At 35.3% G+C, this 18,830-nt stretch overlaps 20 non-coding genes across 20 annotated transcripts; 9 read left to right on the forward strand and 11 right to left on the reverse strand.

The window, feature by feature from the left end:
- The first annotated feature begins 909 nt into the window (after positions 1-909).
- Trnav-cac (transfer RNA valine (anticodon CAC)) lies at positions 910-982 on the forward strand. The gene has a single exon. It is a non-coding gene; the product is annotated as a tRNA-Val (tRNA).
- A 408-nt stretch (positions 983-1,390) lies between these two features.
- Trnav-aac (transfer RNA valine (anticodon AAC)) lies at positions 1,391-1,463 on the reverse strand. Its single transcript has one exon. It is a non-coding gene; the product is annotated as a tRNA-Val (tRNA).
- A 1,106-nt stretch (positions 1,464-2,569) lies between these two features.
- On the forward strand, positions 2,570-2,642 carry Trnav-cac (transfer RNA valine (anticodon CAC)). The gene has a single exon. It is a non-coding gene; the product is annotated as a tRNA-Val (tRNA).
- Positions 2,643-3,050: 408 nt separating this feature from the next.
- On the reverse strand, positions 3,051-3,123 carry Trnav-aac (transfer RNA valine (anticodon AAC)). Its single transcript has one exon. It is a non-coding gene; the product is annotated as a tRNA-Val (tRNA).
- Positions 3,124-4,229: 1,106 nt separating this feature from the next.
- Positions 4,230-4,302, forward strand: Trnav-cac (transfer RNA valine (anticodon CAC)). The gene has a single exon. It is a non-coding gene; the product is annotated as a tRNA-Val (tRNA).
- Positions 4,303-4,711: 409 nt separating this feature from the next.
- On the reverse strand, positions 4,712-4,784 carry Trnav-aac (transfer RNA valine (anticodon AAC)). The gene has a single exon. It is a non-coding gene; the product is annotated as a tRNA-Val (tRNA).
- Positions 4,785-5,890: 1,106 nt separating this feature from the next.
- Trnav-cac (transfer RNA valine (anticodon CAC)) lies at positions 5,891-5,963 on the forward strand. The gene has a single exon. It is a non-coding gene; the product is annotated as a tRNA-Val (tRNA).
- Positions 5,964-6,371: 408 nt separating this feature from the next.
- Trnav-aac (transfer RNA valine (anticodon AAC)) lies at positions 6,372-6,444 on the reverse strand. The gene has a single exon. It is a non-coding gene; the product is annotated as a tRNA-Val (tRNA).
- Positions 6,445-7,544: 1,100 nt separating this feature from the next.
- On the forward strand, positions 7,545-7,617 carry Trnav-cac (transfer RNA valine (anticodon CAC)). The gene has a single exon. It is a non-coding gene; the product is annotated as a tRNA-Val (tRNA).
- Positions 7,618-8,025: 408 nt separating this feature from the next.
- Positions 8,026-8,098, reverse strand: Trnav-aac (transfer RNA valine (anticodon AAC)). Its single transcript has one exon. It is a non-coding gene; the product is annotated as a tRNA-Val (tRNA).
- Positions 8,099-9,204: 1,106 nt separating this feature from the next.
- On the forward strand, positions 9,205-9,277 carry Trnav-cac (transfer RNA valine (anticodon CAC)). The gene has a single exon. It is a non-coding gene; the product is annotated as a tRNA-Val (tRNA).
- Positions 9,278-9,685: 408 nt separating this feature from the next.
- Positions 9,686-9,758, reverse strand: Trnav-aac (transfer RNA valine (anticodon AAC)). Its single transcript has one exon. It is a non-coding gene; the product is annotated as a tRNA-Val (tRNA).
- A 1,108-nt stretch (positions 9,759-10,866) lies between these two features.
- Trnav-cac (transfer RNA valine (anticodon CAC)) lies at positions 10,867-10,939 on the forward strand. The gene has a single exon. It is a non-coding gene; the product is annotated as a tRNA-Val (tRNA).
- A 411-nt stretch (positions 10,940-11,350) lies between these two features.
- Trnav-aac (transfer RNA valine (anticodon AAC)) lies at positions 11,351-11,423 on the reverse strand. The gene has a single exon. It is a non-coding gene; the product is annotated as a tRNA-Val (tRNA).
- Positions 11,424-12,529: 1,106 nt separating this feature from the next.
- Positions 12,530-12,602, forward strand: Trnav-cac (transfer RNA valine (anticodon CAC)). The gene has a single exon. It is a non-coding gene; the product is annotated as a tRNA-Val (tRNA).
- Positions 12,603-13,010: 408 nt separating this feature from the next.
- Trnav-aac (transfer RNA valine (anticodon AAC)) lies at positions 13,011-13,083 on the reverse strand. The gene has a single exon. It is a non-coding gene; the product is annotated as a tRNA-Val (tRNA).
- A 1,097-nt stretch (positions 13,084-14,180) lies between these two features.
- Trnav-cac (transfer RNA valine (anticodon CAC)) lies at positions 14,181-14,253 on the forward strand. The gene has a single exon. It is a non-coding gene; the product is annotated as a tRNA-Val (tRNA).
- A 418-nt stretch (positions 14,254-14,671) lies between these two features.
- Positions 14,672-14,744, reverse strand: Trnav-aac (transfer RNA valine (anticodon AAC)). Its single transcript has one exon. It is a non-coding gene; the product is annotated as a tRNA-Val (tRNA).
- Positions 14,745-16,316: 1,572 nt separating this feature from the next.
- Positions 16,317-16,389, reverse strand: Trnav-aac (transfer RNA valine (anticodon AAC)). Its single transcript has one exon. It is a non-coding gene; the product is annotated as a tRNA-Val (tRNA).
- A 1,567-nt stretch (positions 16,390-17,956) lies between these two features.
- On the reverse strand, positions 17,957-18,029 carry Trnav-aac (transfer RNA valine (anticodon AAC)). The gene has a single exon. It is a non-coding gene; the product is annotated as a tRNA-Val (tRNA).
- Between the last annotated feature and the right edge of the window lie 801 nt (positions 18,030-18,830).

Below are 18,830 nucleotides of genomic sequence, written 5' to 3' on the forward strand. Positions count from 1 at the left end.
TGTTACTAATTTTAGTTTGTATTTACTGTAAGTGTCCAAGTTCCTGTTGAAATGAAAGTGCAAAATGAAACGTTCAGCCCGTAAATTTGTTTTTGGATTAAAATCACAACTATTTTTACGTAAACTTCAATGAATTTATTTTATTTAATCAAGTGTGAAACCGGTGTGAAACCGGTGTAAAGCGAAGTTGTCCCGATTATTGTTTTATGCCCAGCGCCCCCAGCGGTGATGACGGATGGAGTCATAGTAGTTAGAAGATAAAGGGGGGTACACCTTAACCTTCCTCTGAAATATGTTTGCAAAGAGATAACTCCAACCCGGACAAAAACGAAAAATCGAAGAAAGTGAGTACAATTAAGGTGTTGTATCCGAAGTCTACACAATCTCATGCGTCAGAAATCACAAAGTACAAAGCTTTGGCAATGTGATCTTTCTTATCGAAGCTATCATGCACCAAGGAAAAGTGGAACAACGTACTTAAATTTATAGATTTATTATTTTATTTATTTATTTATTATTATTACTATTATATATAGAATAACGGTAGATCTAAAAGAGTATATAGATCTAGAATAAATGTACACTCCTGCTATGTGTAGAAAACAACTGTCTGTAAATTGAACTTATACAGTTCTTATTCTATCGAACAAAATATCGTATGTTGTGGTTTTGTTTTTATGATGCTGATTACTAGTGCTCATTTACATAGATAAGAACATGAGTTTATGCTTTTGATTTCGAAACACATTTAGAAAGAAAACTTGATTTGTAAATACTTAAAAATATGCTAGTGTATGTGTGCATGTATGTGTCGATGTTGGTTCACTAAGTAGACGTAATCCTTGAGTAGTTCCTAGATATATTTTTGTAGAGAGGACATGAAAACTGTACATAACGGATGGTATGTCCGGTTCCGTAGTGTAGTGGTTATCACGTCTGCTTCACACGCAGAAGGTCGCGAGTTCGAAACTCGCCGGAACCTTGAACAGTGTCAATTATTGTATTTTTTTTTTCGATTATGACAGAATAATATTCGAACTACTATGATCCTAATGAAATTGGGACTGTGTAAGTTTACGTAATATATTGTTTATTAAGATTGAGTTAGCTTGAAAGAAATATTACAGCTTGATAACAAAAACAATTTTAGTTGTAAGCAATTGCAATGCGGTTGAATCGTTTGTTGAAATAATTTCTAACATCTTTCAACGTTTATAGATTATTGGAACCGTCGCGTTTGCAGTGATGTAACATCAGTCGTTAGCATAGTGTGTCTTTCTCAACGTGAGAATACTTACTGTAACTGGAGAACCGTTGTATTTTTGCGATCAACTTACAGAAAAACAAGAGTGTCGCGGAAGAGAATATCAAAATAAAATTTAATCGGTCTAGGTTCCGGCGAGTTTCGAACTCGCGACCTCATGCGTGTTAAGCAGACGTGATAACCACTACACCACGGAACCTTAACACTTACAACGTATTGTATACACAATTCTAACTCTCGTATCGTGACCTCATTGTCTCACATTCATTTGTCTTTATACATTTACAATAGAGTACGTCAAGTACACGTTATTTCGAACTACAGGACACCCTCCCCTTTCATAGCTGGTAAAAGTCGGCAAGGTCAACAACCTGCTGGCTGCACTCACGAAACTATTGTTACTAATTTTAGTTTGTATTTACTGTAAGTGTCCAAGTTCCTGTTGAAATGAAAGTGCAAAATGAAACGTTCAGCCCGTAAATTTGTTTTTGGATTAAAATCACAACTATTTTTACGTAAACTTCAATGAATTTATTTTATTTAATCAAGTGTGAAACCGGTGTGAAACCGGTGTAAAGCGAAGTTGTCCCGATTATTGTTTTATGCCCAGCGCCCCCAGCGGTGATGACGGATGGAGTCATAGTAGTTAGAAGATAAAGGGGGGTACACCTTAACCTTCCTCTGAAATATGTTTGCAAAGAGATAACTCCAACCCGGACAAAAACGAAAAATCGAAGAAAGTGAGTACAATTAAGGTGTTGTATCCGAAGTCTACACAATCTCATGCGTCAGAAATCACAAAGTACAAAGCTTTGGCAATGTGATCTTTCTTATCGAAGCTATCATGCACCAAGGAAAAGTGGAACAACGTACTTAAATTTATAGATTTATTATTTTATTTATTTATTTATTATTATTACTATTATATATAGAATAACGGTAGATCTAAAAGAGTATATAGATCTAGAATAAATGTACACTCCTGCTATGTGTAGAAAACAACTGTCTGTAAATTGAACTTATACAGTTCTTATTCTATCGAACAAAATATCGTATGTTGTGGTTTTGTTTTTATGATGCTGATTACTAGTGCTCATTTACATAGATAAGAACATGAGTTTATGCTTTTGATTTCGAAACACATTTAGAAAGAAAACTTGATTTGTAAATACTTAAAAATATGCTAGTGTATGTGTGCATGTATGTGTCGATGTTGGTTCACTAAGTAGACGTAATCCTTGAGTAGTTCCTAGATATATTTTTGTAGAGAGGACATGAAAACTGTACATAACGGATGGTATGTCCGGTTCCGTAGTGTAGTGGTTATCACGTCTGCTTCACACGCAGAAGGTCGCGAGTTCGAAACTCGCCGGAACCTTGAACAGTGTCAATTATTGTATTTTTTTTTTCGATTATGACAGAATAATATTCGAACTACTATGATCCTAATGAAATTGGGACTGTGTAAGTTTACGTAATATATTGTTTATTAAGATTGAGTTAGCTTGAAAGAAATATTACAGCTTGATAACAAAAACAATTTTAGTTGTAAGCAATTGCAATGCGGTTGAATCGTTTGTTGAAATAATTTCTAACATCTTTCAACGTTTATAGATTATTGGAACCGTCGCGTTTGCAGTGATGTAACATCAGTCGTTAGCATAGTGTGTCTTTCTCAACGTGAGAATACTTACTGTAACTGGAGAACCGTTGTATTTTTGCGATCAACTTACAGAAAAACAAGAGTGTCGCGGAAGAGAATATCAAAATAAAATTTAATCGGTCTAGGTTCCGGCGAGTTTCGAACTCGCGACCTTCTGCGTGTTAAGCAGACGTGATAACCACTACACCACGGAACCTTAACACTTACAACGTATTGTATACACAATTCTAACTCTCGTATCGTGACCTCATTGTCTCACATTCATTTGTCTTTATACATTTACAATAGAGTACGTCAAGTACACGTTATTTCGAACTACAGGACACCCTCCCCTTTCATAGCTGGTAAAAGTCGGCAAGGTCAACAACCTGCTGGCTGCACTCACGAAACTATTGTTACTAATTTTAGTTTGTATTTACTGTAAGTGTCCAAGTTCCTGTTGAAATGAAAGTGCAAAATGAAACGTTCAGCCCGTAAATTTGTTTTTGGATTAAAATCACAACTATTTTTACGTAAACTTCAATGAATTTATTTTATTTAATCAAGTGTGAAACCGGTGTGAAACCGGTGTAAAGCGAAGTTGTCCCGATTATTGTTTTATGCCCAGCGCCCCCAGCGGTGATGACGGATGGAGTCATAGTAGTTAGAAGATAAAGGGGGGTACACCTTAACCTTCCTCTGAAATATGTTTGCAAAGAGATAACTCCAACCCGGACAAAAACGAAAAATCGAAGAAAGTGAGTACAATTAAGGTGTTGTATCCGAAGTCTACACAATCTCATGCGTCAGAAATCACAAAGTACAAAGCTTTGGCAATGTGATCTTTCTTATCGAAGCTATCATGCACCAAGGAAAAGTGCAACAACGTACTTAAATTTATAGATTTATTATTTTATTTATTTATTTATTATTATTACTATTATATATAGAATAACGGTAGATCTAAAAGAGTATATAGATCTAGAATAAATGTACACTCCTGCTATGTGTAGAAAACAACTGTCTGTAAATTGAACTTATACAGTTCTTATTCTATCGAACAAAATATCGTATGTTGTGGTTTTGTTTTTATGACGCTGATTACTAGTGCTCATTTACATAGATAAGAACATGAGTTTATGCTTTTGATTTCGAAACACATTTAGAAAGAAAACTTGATTTGTAAATACTTAAAAATATGCTAGTGTATGTGTGCATGTATGTGTCGATGTTGGTTCACTAAGTAGACGTAATCCTTGAGTAGTTCCTAGATATATTTTTGTAGAGAGGACATGAAAACTGTACATAACGGATGGTATGTCCGGTTCCGTAGTGTAGTGGTTATCACGTCTGCTTCACACGCAGAAGGTCGCGAGTTCGAAACTCGCCGGAACCTTGAACAGTGTCAATTATTGTATTTTTTTTTTTCGATTATGACAGAATAATATTCGAACTACTATGATCCTAATGAAATTGGGACTGTGTAAGTTTACGTAATATATTGTTTATTAAGATTGAGTTAGCTTGAAAGAAATATTACAGCTTGATAACAAAAACAATTTTAGTTGTAAGCAATTGCAATGCGGTTGAATCGTTTGTTGAAATAATTTCTAACATCTTTCAACGTTTATAGATTATTGGAACCGTCGCGTTTGCAGTGATGTAACATCAGTCGTTAGCATAGTGTGTCTTTCTCAACGTGAGAATACTTACTGTAACTGGAGAACCGTTGTATTTTTGCGATCAACTTACAGAAAAACAAGAGTGTCGCGGAAGAGAATATCAAAATAAAATTTAATCGGTCTAGGTTCCGGCGAGTTTCGAACTCGCGACCTTATGCGTGTTAAGCAGACGTGATAACCACTACACCACGGAACCTTAACACTTACAACGTATTGTATACACAATTCTAACTCTCGTATCGTGACCTCATTGTCTCACATTCATTTGTCTTTATACATTTACAATAGAGTACGTCAAGTACACGTTATTTCGAACTACAGGACACCCTCCCCTTTCATAGCTGGTAAAAGTCGGCAAGGTCAACAACCTGCTGGCTGCACTCACGAAACTATTGTTACTAATTTTAGTTTGTATTTACTGTAAGTGTCCAAGTTCCTGTTGAAATGAAAGTGCAAAATGAAACGTTCAGCCCGTAAATTTGTTTTTGGATTAAAATCACAACTATTTTTACGTAAACTTCAATGAATTTATTTTATTTAATCAAGTGTGAAACCGGTGTGAAACCGGTGTAAAGCGAAGTTGTCCCGATTATTGTTTTATGCCCAGCGCCCCCAGCGGTGATGACGGATGGAGTCATAGTAGTTAGAAGATAAAGGGGGGTACACCTTAACCTTCCTCTGAAATATGTTTGCAAAGAGATAACTCCAACCCGGACAAAAACGAAAAATCGAAGAAAGTGAGTACAATTAAGGTGTTGTATCCGAAGTCTACACAATCTCATGCGTCAGAAATCACAAAGTACAAAGCTTTGGCAATGTGATCTTTCTTATCGAAGCTATCATGCACCAAGGAAAAGTGGAACAACGTACTTAAATTTATAGATTTATTATTTTATTTATTTATTTATTATTATTACTATTATATATAGAATAACGGTAGATCTAAAAGAGTATATAGATCTAGAATAAATGTACACTCCTGCTATGTGTAGAAAACAACTGTCTGTAAATTGAACTTATACAGTTCTTATTCTATCGAACAAAATATCGTATGTTGTGGTTTTGTTTTTATGACGCTGATTACTAGTGCTCATTTACATAGATAAGAACATGAGTTTATGCTTTTGATTTCGAAACACATTTAGAAAGAAAACTTGATTTGTAAATACTTAAAAATATGCTAGTGTATGTGTGCATGTATGTGTCGATGTTGGTTCACTAAGTAGACGTAATCCTTGAGTATTTCCTAGATATATTTTTGTAGAGAGGACATGAAAACTGTACATAACGGATGGTATGTCCGGTTCCGTAGTGTAGTGGTTATCACGTCTGCTTCACACGCAGAAGGTCGCGAGTTCGAAACTCGCCGGAACCTTGAACAGTGTCAATTATTGTATTTTTTTTTTCGATTATGACAGAATAATATTCGAACTACTATGATCCTAATGAAATTGGGACTGTGTAAGTTTACGTAATATATTGTTTATTAAGATTGAGTTAGCTTGAAAGAAATATTACAGCTTGATAACAAAAACAATTTTAGTTGTAAGCAATTGCAATGCGGTTGAATCGTTTGTTGAAATAATTTCTAACATCTTTCAACGTTTATAGATTATTGGAACCGTCGCGTTTGCAGTGATGTAACATCAGTCGTTAGCATAGTGTGTCTTTCTCAACGTGAGAATACTTACTGTAACTGGAGAACCGTTGTATTTTTGCGATCAACTTACAGAAAAACAAGAGTGTCGCGGAAGAGAATATCAAAATAAAATTTAATCGGTCTAGGTTCCGGCGAGTTTCGAACTCGCGACCTTATGCGTGTTAAGCAGACGTGATAACCACTACACCACGGAACCTTAACACTTACAACGTATTGTATACACAATTCTAACTCTCGTATCGTGACCTCATTGTCTCACATTCATTTGTCTTTATACATTTACAATAGAGTACGTCAAGTACACGTTATTTCGAACTACAGGACACCCTCCCCTTTCATAGCTGGTCGGCAAGGTCAACAACCTGCTGGCTGCACTCACGAAACTATTGTTACTAATTTTAGTTTGTATTTACTGTAAGTGTCCAAGTTCCTGTTGAAATGAAAGTGCAAAATGAAACGTTCAGCCCGTAAATTTGTTTTTGGATTAAAATCACAACTATTTTTACGTAAACTTCAATGAATTTATTTTATTTAATCAAGTGTGAAACCGGTGTGAAACCGGTGTAAAGCGAAGTTGTCCCGATTATTGTTTTATGCCCAGCGCCCCCAGCGGTGATGACGGATGGAGTCATAGTAGTTAGAAGATAAAGGGGGGTACACCTTAACCTTCCTCTGAAATATGTTTGCAAAGAGATAACTCCAACCCGGACAAAAACGAAAAATCGAAGAAAGTGAGTACAATTAAGGTGTTGTATCCGAAGTCTACACAATCTCATGCGTCAGAAATCACAAAGTACAAAGCTTTGGCAATGTGATCTTTCTTATCGAAGCTATCATGCACCAAGGAAAAGTGCAACAACGTACTTAAATTTATAGATTTATTATTTTATTTATTTATTTATTATTATTACTATTATATATAGAATAACGGTAGATCTAAAAGAGTATATAGATCTAGAATAAATGTACACTCCTGCTATGTGTAGAAAACAACTGTTTGTAAATTGAACTTATACAGTTCTTATTCTATCGAACAAAATATCGTATGTTGTGGTTTTGTTTTTATGATGCTGATTACTAGTGCTCATTTACATAGATAAGGACATGAGTTTATGCTTTTGATTTCGAAACACATTTAGAAAGAAAAGTTGATTTGTAAATACTTGAAAATATGCTAGTGTATGTGTGCATGTATGTGTCGATGTTGGTTCACTAAGTAGACGTAATCCTTGAGTAGTTCCTAGATATATTTTTGTAGAGAGGACATGAAAACTGTACATAACGGATGGTATGTCCGGTTCCGTAGTGTAGTGGTTATCACGTCTGCTTCACACGCAGAAGGTCGCGAGTTCGAAACTCGCCGGAACCTTGAACAGTGTCAATTATTGTATTTTTTTTTTCGATTATGACAGAATAATATTTGAACTACTATGATCCTAATGAAATGGGGACTGTGTAAGTTTACGTAATATATTGTTTATTAAGATTGAGTTAGCTTGAAAGAAATATTACAGCTTGATAACAAAAACAATTTTAGTTGTAAGCAATTGCAATGCGGTTGAATCGTTTGTTGAAATAATTTCTAACATCTTTCAACGTTTATAGATTATTGGAACCGTCGCGTTTGCAGTGATGTAACATCAGTCGTTAGCATAGTGTGTCTTTCTCAACGTGAGAATACTTACTGTAACTGGAGAACCGTTGTATTTTTGCGATCAACTTACAGAAAAACAAGAGTGTCGCGGAAGAGAATATCAAAATAAAATTTAATCGGTCTAGGTTCCGGCGAGTTTCGAACTCGCGACCTTCTGCGTGTTAAGCAGACGTGATAACCACTACACCACGGAACCTTAACACTTACAACGTAATGTATACACCATTCTAACTCTCGTATCGTGACCTCATTGTCTCACATTCATTTGTCTGTATACATTTACAATAGAGTACGTTAAGTACACGTTATTTCGAACTACAGGACACCCGCCCCTTTCATAGCTGGTAAAAGTCGGCAAGGTCAACAACCTGCTGGCTGCACTCACGAAACTATTGTTACTAATTTTAGTTTGTATTTACTGTAAGTGTCCAAGTTCCTGTTGAAATGAAAGTGCAAAATGAAACGTTCAGCCCGTAAATTTGTTTTTGGATTAAAATCACAACTATTTTTACGTAAACTTCAATGAATTTATTTTATTTAATCAAGTGTGAAACCGGTGTGAAACCGGTGTAAAGCGAAGTTGTCCCGATTATTGTTTTATGCCCAGCGCCCCCAGCGATGATGACGGATGGAGTCATAGTAGTTAGAAGATAAAGGGGGGTACACCTTAACCTTCCTCTGAAATATGTTTGCAAAGAGATAACTCCAACCCGGACAAAAACGAAAAATCGAAGAAAGTGAGTACAATTAAGGTGTTGTATCCGAAGTCTACACAATCACATGCGTCAGAAATCACAAAGTACAAAGCTTTGGCAATGTGATCTTTCTTATCGAAGCTATCATGCACCAAGGAAAAGTGCAACAACGTACTTAAATTTATAGATTTATTATTTTATTTATTTATTTATTATTATTACTATTATATATAGAATAACGGTAGATCTAAAAGAGTATATAGATCTAGAATAAATGTACACTCCTGCTATGTGTAGAAAACAACTGTCTGTAAATTGAACTTATACAGTTCTTATTCTATCGAACAAAATATCGTATGTTGTTGTTTTGTTTTTATGATGCTGATTACTAGTGCTCATTTACATAGATAAGAACATGAGTTTATGCTTTTGATTTCGAAACACATTTAGAAAGAAAACTTGATTTGTAAATACTTGAAAATATGCTAGTGTATGTGTGCATGTATGTGTCGATGTTGGTTTAGTAAGTAGACGTAATCCTTGAATAGTGCCTAGATATATTTTTGTAGAGAGGACATGAAAACTGTACATAACGGATGGTATGTCCGGTTCCGTAGTGTAGTGGTTATCACGTCTGCTTCACACGCAGAAGGTCGCGAGTTCGAAACTCGCCGGAACCTTGAACAGTGTCAATTATTGTATTGTTTTTTTCGATTATGACAGAATAATATTCGAACTACTATGATCCTAATGAAATGGGGACTGTGTAAGTTTACGTAATATATTGTTTATTAAGATTGAGTTAGCCTGAAAGAAATATTACAGCTTGATAACAAAAACAATTTTAGTTGTAAGCAATTGCAATGCGGTTGAATCGTTTGTTGAAATAATTTCTAACATCTTTCAACGTTTATAGATTATTGGAACCGTCGCGTTTGCAGTGATGTAACATCAGTCGTTAGCATAGTGTGTCTTTCTCAACGTGAGAATACTTACTGTAACTGGAGAACCGTTGTATTTTTGCGATCAACTTACAGAAAAACAAGAGTGTCGCGGAAGAGAATATCAAAATAAAATTTAATCGGTCTAGGTTCCGGCGAGTTTCGAACTCGCGACCTTCTGCGTGTTAAGCAGACGTGATAACCACTACACCACGGAACCTTAACACTTACAACGTATTGTATACACAATTCTAACTCTCGTATCGTGACCTCATTGTCTCACATTCATTTGTCTTTATACATTTACAATAGAGTACGTCAAGTACACGTTATTTCGAACTACAGGACACCCTCCCCTTTCATAGCTGGTAAAAGTCGGCAAGGTCAACAACCTGCTGGCTGCACTCACGAAACTATTGTTACTAATTTTAGTTTGTATTTACTGTAAGTGTCCAAGTTCCTGTTGAAATGAAAGTGCAAAATGAAACGTTCAGCCCGTAAATTTGTTTTTGGATTAAAATCACAACTATTTTTACGTAAACTTCAATGAATTTATTTTATTTAATCAAGTGTGAAACCGGTGTGAAACCGGTGTAAAGCGAAGTTGTCCCGATTATTGTTTTATGCCCAGCGCCCCCAGCGATGATGACGGATGGAGTCATAGTAGTTAGAAGATAAAGGGGGGGGTACACCTTAACCTTCCTCTGAAATATGTTTGCAAAGAGATAACTCCAACCCGGACAAAAACGAAAAATCGAAGAAAGTGAGTACAATTAAGGTGTTGTATCCGAAGTCTACACAATCTCATGCGTCAGAAATCACAAAGTACAAAGCTTTGGCAATGTGATCTTTCTTATCGAAGCTATCATGCACCAAGGAAAAGTGCAACAACGTACTTAAATTTATAGATTTATTATTTTATTTATTTATTTATTATTATTACTATTATATATAGAATAACGGTAGATCTAAAAGAGTATATAGATCTAGAATAAATGTACACTCCTGCTATGTGTAGAAAACAACTGTCTGTAAATTGAACTTATACAGTTCTTATTCTATCGAACAAAATATCGTATGTTGTTGTTTTGTTTTTATGATGCTGATTACTAGTGCTCATTTACATAGATAAGAACATGAGTTTATGCTTTTGATTTTGAAACACATTTAGAAAGAAAACTTGATTTGTAAATACTTGAAAATATGCTAGTGTATGTGTGCATGTATGTGTCGATGTTGGTTTACTAAGTAGACGTAATCCTTGAATAGTTCCTAGATATATTTTTGTAGAGAGGACATGAAAACTGTACATAACGGATGGTATGTCCGGTTCCGTAGTGTAGTGGTTATCACGTCTGCTTCACACGCAGAAGGTCGCGAGTTCGAAACTCGCCGGAACCTTGAACAGTGTCAATTATTGTATTTTTTCTTTTTTCGATTATGACAGAATAATATTCGAACTACTATGATCGTAATGAAATAGGGACTGTGTAAGTTGACGTAATATATTGTTTATTAAGATTGAGTTAGCTTGAAAGAAATATTACAGCTTGATAACAAAAACAATTTTAGTTGTAAGCAATTGCAATGCGGTTGAATCGTTTGTTGAAATAATTTCTAACATCTTTCAACGTTTATAGATTATTGGAACCGTCGCGTTTGCAGTGATGTAACATCAGTCGTTAGCATAGTGTGTCTTTCTCAACGTGAGAATACTTACTGTAACTGGAGAACCGTTGTATTTTTGCGATCAACTTACAGAAAAACAAGAGTGTCGCGGAAGAGAATATCAAAATAAAATTTAATCGGTCTAGGTTCCGGCGAGTTTCGAACTCGCGACCTTCTGCGTGTTAAGCAGACGTGATAACCACTACACCACGGAACCTTAACACTTACAACGTATTGTATACAAAATTCTAACTCTCGTATCGTGACCTCATTGTCTCACATTCATTTGTCTTTATACATTTACAATAGAGTACGTTAAGTACACGTTATTTCGAACTACAGGACACCCGCCCCTTTCATAGCTGGTAAAAGTCGGCAAGGTCAACAACCTGCTGGCTGCACTCACGAAACTATTGTTACTAATTTTAGTTTGTATTTACTGTAAGTGTCCAAGTTCCTGTTGAAATGAAAGTGCAAAATGAAACGTTCAGCCCGTAAATTTGTTTTTGGATTAAAATCACAACTATTTTTACGTAAACTTCAATGAATTTATTTTATTTAATCAAGTGTGAAACCGGTGTGAAACCGGTGTAAAGCGAAGTTGTCTCGATTATTGTTTTATGCCCAGCGCCCCCAGCGGTGATGACGGATGGAGTCATAGTAGTTAGAAGATAAAGGGGGGTACACCTTAACCTTCCTCTGAAATATGTTTGCAAAGAGATAACTCCAACCCGGACAAAAACGAAAAATCGAAGAAAGTGAGTACAATTAAGGTGTTGTATCCGAAGTCTACACAATCTCATGCGTCAGAAATCACAAAGTACAAAGCTTTGGCAATGTGATCTTTCTTATCGAAGCTATCATGCACCAAGGAAAAGTGGAACAACGTACTTAAATTTATAGATTTATTATTTTATTTATTTATTTATTATTATTACTATTATATATAGAATAACGGTAGATCTAAAAGAGTATATAGATCTAGAATAAATGTACACTCCTGCTATGTGTAGAAAACAACTGTTTGTAAATTGAACTTATACAGTTGTTATTCTATCGAACAAAATATCGTATGTTGTTGTTTTGTTTTTATGATGCTGATTACTAGTGCTCATTTACATAGATAAGGACATGAGTTTATGCTTTTGATTTCGAAACACATTTAGAAAGAAAACTTGATTTGTAAATACTTGAAAATATGCTAGTGTATGTGTGCATGTATGTGTCGATGTTGGTTCACTAAGTAGACGTAATCCTTGAGTAGTTCCTAGATATATTTTTGTAGAGACGACATGAAAACTGTACATAACGGATGGTATGTCCGGTTCCGTAGTGTAGTGGTTATCACGTCTGCTTCACACGCAGAAGGTCGCGAGTTCGAAACTCGCCGGAACCTTGAACAGTGTCAATTATTGTATTGTTTTTTTCGATTATGACAGAATAATATTCGAACTACTATGATCCTAATGAAATGGGGACTGTGTAAGTTTACGTAATATATTGTTTATTAAGATTGAGTTAGCCTGAAAGAAATATTACAGCTTGATAACAAAAACAATTTTAGTTGTAAGCAATTGCAATGCGGTTGAATCGTTTGTTGAAATAATTTCTAACATCTTTCAACGTTTATAGATTATTGGAACCGTCGCGTTTGCAGTGATGTAACATCAGTCGTTAGCATAGTGTGTCTTTCTCAACGTGAGAATACTTACTGTAACTGGAGAACCGTTGTATTTTTGCGATCAACTTACAGAAAAACAAGAGTGTCGCGGAAGAGAATATCAAAATAAAATTTAATCGGTCTAGGTTCCGGCGAGTTTCGAACTCGCGACCTTCTGCGTGTTAAGCAGACGTGATAACCACTACACCACGGAACCTTAACACTTACAACGTATTGTATACACAATTCTAACTCTCGTATCGTGACCTCATTGTCTCACATTCATTTGTCTTTATACTTTTACAATAGAGTACGTCAAGTACACGTTATTTCGAACTACAGGACACCCTCCCCTTTCATAGCTGGTAAAAGTCGGCAAGGTCAACAACCTGCTGGCTGCACTCACGAAACTATTGTTACTAATTTTAGTTTGTATTTACTGTAAGTGTCCAAGTTCCTGTTGAAATGAAAGTGCAAAATGAAACGTTCAGCCCGTAAATTTGTTTTTGGATTAAAATCACAACTATTTTTACGTAAACTTCAATGAATTTATTTTATTTAATCAAGTGTGAAACCGGTGTGAAACCGGTGTAAAGCGAAGTTGTCCCGATTATTGTTTTATGCCCAGCGGTGATGACGGATGGAGTCATAGTAGTTAGAAGATAAAGGGGGGTACACCTTAACCTTCCTCTGAAATATGTTTGCAAAGAGATAACTCCAACCCGGACAAAAACGAAAAATCGAAGAAAGTGAGTACAATTAAGGTGTTGTATCCGAAGTCTACACAATCTCGTGCGTCAGAAATCACAAAGTACAAAGCTTTGGCAATGTGATCTTTCTTATCGAAGCTATCATGCACCAAGGAAAAGTGCAACAACGTACTTAAATTTATAGATTTATTATTTTATTTATTTATTTATTATTATTACTATTATATATAGAATAACGGTAGATCTAAAAGAGTATATAGATCTAGAATAAATGTACACTCCTGCTATGTGTAGAAAACAACTGTCTGTAAATTGAACTTATACAGTTCTTATTCTATCGAACAAAATATCGTATGTTGTGGTTTTGTTTTTATGATGCTGATTACTAGTGCTCATTTACATAGATAAGAACATGAGTTTATGCTTTTGATTTCGAAACACATTTAGAAAGAAAACTTGATTTGTAAATACTTGAAAATATGCTAGTGTATGTGTGCATGTATGTGTCGATGTTGGTTTACTAAGTCGACGTAATCCTTGAATAGTTCCTAGATATATTTTTGTAGAGAGGACATGAAAACTGTACATAACGGATGGTATGTCCGGTTCCGTAGTGTAGTGGTTATCACGTCTGCTTCACACGCAGAAGGTCGCGAGTTCGAAACTCGCCGGAACCTTGAACAGTGTCAGTTACTGTTTTTTTTAATTTTTTTTCTTCCGATTATGACAGAATAATATTCGAACTACTATGATCGTAATGAAATTGGGACTGTGTAAGTTGACGTAATATATTGTTTATTAAGATTGAGTTAGCTTGAAAGAAATATTACAGCTTGATAACAAAAACAATTTTAGTTGTAAGCAATTGCAATGCGGTTGAATCGTTTGTTGAAATAATTTCTAACATCTTTCAACGTTTATAGATTATTGGAACCGTCGCGTTTGCAGTGATGTAACATCAGTCGTTAGCATAGTGTGTCTTTCTCAACGTGAGAATACTTACTGTAACTGGAGAACCGTTGTATTTTTGCGATCAACTTACAGAAAAACAAGAGTGTCGCGGAAGAGAATATCAAAATAAAATTTAATCGGTCTAGGTTCCGGCGAGTTTCGAACTCGCGACCTTATGCGTGTTAAGCAGACGTGATAACCACTACACCACGGAACCTTAACACTTAGAGCGTATTGTATACACAATTCTAACTCTCGTATCGTGACCTCATTGTCTCACATTCATTTGTCTTTATACATTTACAATAGAGTACGTTAAGTACACGTTATTTCGAACTACAGGACACCCGCCCCTTTCATAGCTGGTAAAAGTCGGCAAGGTCAACAACCTGCTGGCTGCACTCACGAAACTATTGTTACTAATTTTAGTTTGTATTTACTGTAAGTGTCCAAGTTCCTGTTGAAATGAAAGTGCAAAATGAAACGTTCAGCCCGTAAATTTGTTTTTGGATTAAAATCACAACTATTTTTACGTAAACTTCAATGAATTTATTTTATTTAATCAAGTGCGAAACCGGTGTGAAACCGGTGTAAAGCGAAGTTGTCCCGATTATTGTTTTATGCCCAGCGCCCCCAGCGATGATGACGGATGGAGTCATAGTAGTTAGAAGATAAAGGGGGGTACACCTTAACCTTCCTCTGAAATATGTTTGCAAAGAGATAACTCCAACCCGGACAAAAACGAAAAATCGAAGAAAGTGAGTACAATTAAGGTGTTGTATCCGAAGTCTACACAATCTCATGCGTCAGAAATCACAAAGTACAAAGCTTTGGCAATGTGATCTTTCTTATCGAAGCTATCATGCACCAAGGAAAAGTGCAACAACGTACTTAAATTTATAGATTTATTATTTTATTTATTTATTTATTTATTATTATTACTATTATATATAGAATAACGGTAGATCTAAAAGAGTATATAGATCTAGAATAAATGTACACTCCTGCTATGTGTAGAAAACAACTGTCTGTAAATTGAACTTATACAGTTCTTATTCTATCGAACAAAATATCGTATGTTGTGGTTTTGTTTTTATGGTGCTGATTACTAGTGCTCATTTACATAGATAAGAACATGAGTTTATGCTTTTGATTTCGAAACACATTTAGAAAGAAAAGTTGATTTGTAAATACTTGAAAATATGCTAGTGTATGTGTGCATGTATGTGTCGATGTTGGTTTACTAAGTAGACGTAATCCTTGAATAGTTCCTAGATATATTTTTGTAGAGAGGACATGAAAACTGTACATAACGGATGGTATGTCCGGTTCCGTATGCTTCACACGCAGAAGGTCGCGAGTTCGAAACTCGCCGGAACCTTGAACAGTGTCAATTATTGTATTTTTTTTTTCGATTATGACAGAATAATATTCGAACTACTATGATCGTAATGAAATGGGGACTGTGTAAGTTTACGTAATATATTGTTTATTAAGATTGAGTTAGCTTGAAAGAAATATTACAGCTTGATAACAAAAACAATTTTAGTTGTAAGCAATTGCAATGCGGTTGAATCGTTTGTTGAAATAATTTCTAACATCTTTCAACGTTTATAGATTATTGGAACCGTCGCGTTTGCAGTGATGTAACATCAGTCGTTAGCATAGTGTGTCTTTCTCAACGTGAGAATACTTACTGTAACTGGAGAACCGTTGTATTTTTGCGATCAACTTACAGAAAAACAAGAGTGTCGCGGAAGAGAATATCAAAATAAAATTTAATCAGTCTAGGTTCCGGCGAGTTTCGAACTCGCGACCTTCTGCGTGTTAAGCAGACGTGATAACCACTACACCACGGAACCTTAACACTTACAACGTATTGTATACACAATTCTAACTCTCGTATCGTGACCTCATTGTCTCACATTCATTTGTCTTTATACATTTACAATAGAGTACGTTAAGTACACGTTATTTCGAACTACAGGACACCCGCCCCTTTCATAGCTGGTAAAAGTCGGCAAGGTCAACAACCTGCTGGCTGCACTCACGAAACTATTGTTACTAATTTTAGTTTGTATTTACTGTAAGTGTCCAAGTTCCTGTTGAAATGAAAGTGCAAAATGAAACGTTCAGCCCGTAAATTTGTTTTTGGATTAAAATCACAACTATTTTTACGTAAACTTCAATGAATTTATTTTATTTAATCAAGTGTGAAACCGGTGTAAAGCGAAGTTGTCCCGATTATTGTTTTATGCCCAGAGCGCCCCCAGCGATGATGACGGATGGAGTCATAGTAGTTAGAAGATAAAGGGGGGTACACCTTAACCTTCCTCTGAAATATGTTTGCAAAGAGATAACTCCAACCCGGACAAAAACGAAAAATCGAAGAAAGTGAGTACAATTAAGGTGTTGTATCCGAAGTCTACACAATCTCATGCGTCAGAAATCACAAAGTACAAAGCTTTGGCAATGTGATCTTTCTTATCGAAGCTATCATGCACCAAGGAAAAGTGCAACAACGTACTTAAATTTATAGATTTATTATTTTATTTATTTATTTATTTATTTATTATTATTACTATTATATATAGAATAACGGTAGATCTAAAAGAGTATATAGATCTAGAATAAATGTACACTCCTGCTATGTGTAGAAAACAACTGTCTGTAAATTGAACTTATACAGTTGTTATTCTATCGAAAAAAATATCGTATGTTGTGGTTTTGTTTTTATGGTGCTGATTACTAGTGCTCATTTACATAGATAAGAACATGAGTTTATGCTTTTGATTTCGAAACACATTTAGAAAGAAAACTTGATTTGTAAATACTTGAAAATATGCTAGTGTATGTGTGCATGTATGTGTCGATGTTGGTTCACTAAGTAGACGTAATCCTTGAATAGTTCCTAGATATATTTTTGTAGAGAGGACATGAAAACTGTACATAACGGATGGTATGTCCGGTTCCGTATGCTTCACACGCAGAAGGTCGCGAGTTCGAAACTCGCCGGAACCTTGAACAGTGTCAATTATTGTATTTTTTTTTTCGATTATGACAGAATAATATTCGAACTACTATGATCCTAATGAAATGGGGACTGTGTAAGTTTACGTAATATATTGTTTATTAAGATTGAGTTAGCTTGAAAGAAATATTACAGCTTGATAACAAAAACAATTTTAGTTGTAAGCAATTGCAATGCGGTTGAATCGTTTGTTGAAATAATTTCTAACATCTTTCAACGTTTATAGATTATTGGAACCGTCGCGTTTGCAGTGATGTAACATCAGTCGTTAGCATAGTGTGTCTTTCTCAACGTGAGAATACTTACTGTAACTGGAGAACCGTTGTATTTTTGCGATCAACTTACAGAAAAACAAGAGTGTCGCGGAAGAGAATATCAAAATAAAATTTAATCGGTCTAGGTTCCGGCGAGTTTCGAACTCGCGACCTTATGCGTGTTAAGCAGACGTGATAACCACTACACCACGGAACCTTAACACTTACAACGTATTGTATACACAATTCTAACTCTCGTATCGTGACCTCATTGTCTCACATTCATTTGTCTTTATACATTTACAATAGAGTACGTCAAGTACACGTTATTTCGAACTACAGGACACCCTCCCCTTTCATAGCTGGTAAAAGTCGGCAAGGTCAACAACCTGCTGGCTGCACTCACGAAACTATTGTTACTAATTTTAGTTTGTATTTACTGTAAGTGTCCAAGTTCCTGTTGAAATGAAAGTGCAAAATGAAACGTTCAGCCCGTAAATTTGTTTTTGGATTAAAATCACAACTATTTTTACGTAAACTTCAATGAATTTATTTTATTTAATCAAGTGTGAAACCGGTGTGAAACCGGTGTAAAGCGAAGTTGTCCCGATTATTGTTTTATGCCCAGCGCCCCCAGCGGTGATGACGGATGGAGTCATAGTAGTTAGAAGATAAAGGGGGGTACACCTTAACCTTCCTCTGAAATATGTTTGCAAAGAGATAACTCCAACCCGGACAAAAACGAAAAATCGAAGAAAGTGAGTACAATTAAGGTGTTGTATCCGAAGTCTACACAATCTCATGCGTCAGAAATCACAAAGTACAAAGCTTTGGCAATGTGATCTTTCTTATCGAAGCTATCATGCACCAAGGAAAAGTGGAACAACGTACTTAAATTTATAGATTTATTATTTTATTTATTTATTTATTATTATTACTATTATATATAGAATAACGGTAGATCTAAAAGAGTATATAGATCTAGAATAAATGTACACTCCTGCTATGTGTAGAAAAC

The sequence above is a fragment of the Euprymna scolopes genome, chromosome 9, assembly GCF_053919585.1.
Source record: "Euprymna scolopes isolate OS-2025 chromosome 9, ASM5391958v1, whole genome shotgun sequence".
NCBI lineage: Eukaryota > Metazoa > Mollusca > Cephalopoda > Sepiida > Sepiolidae > Euprymna > Euprymna scolopes.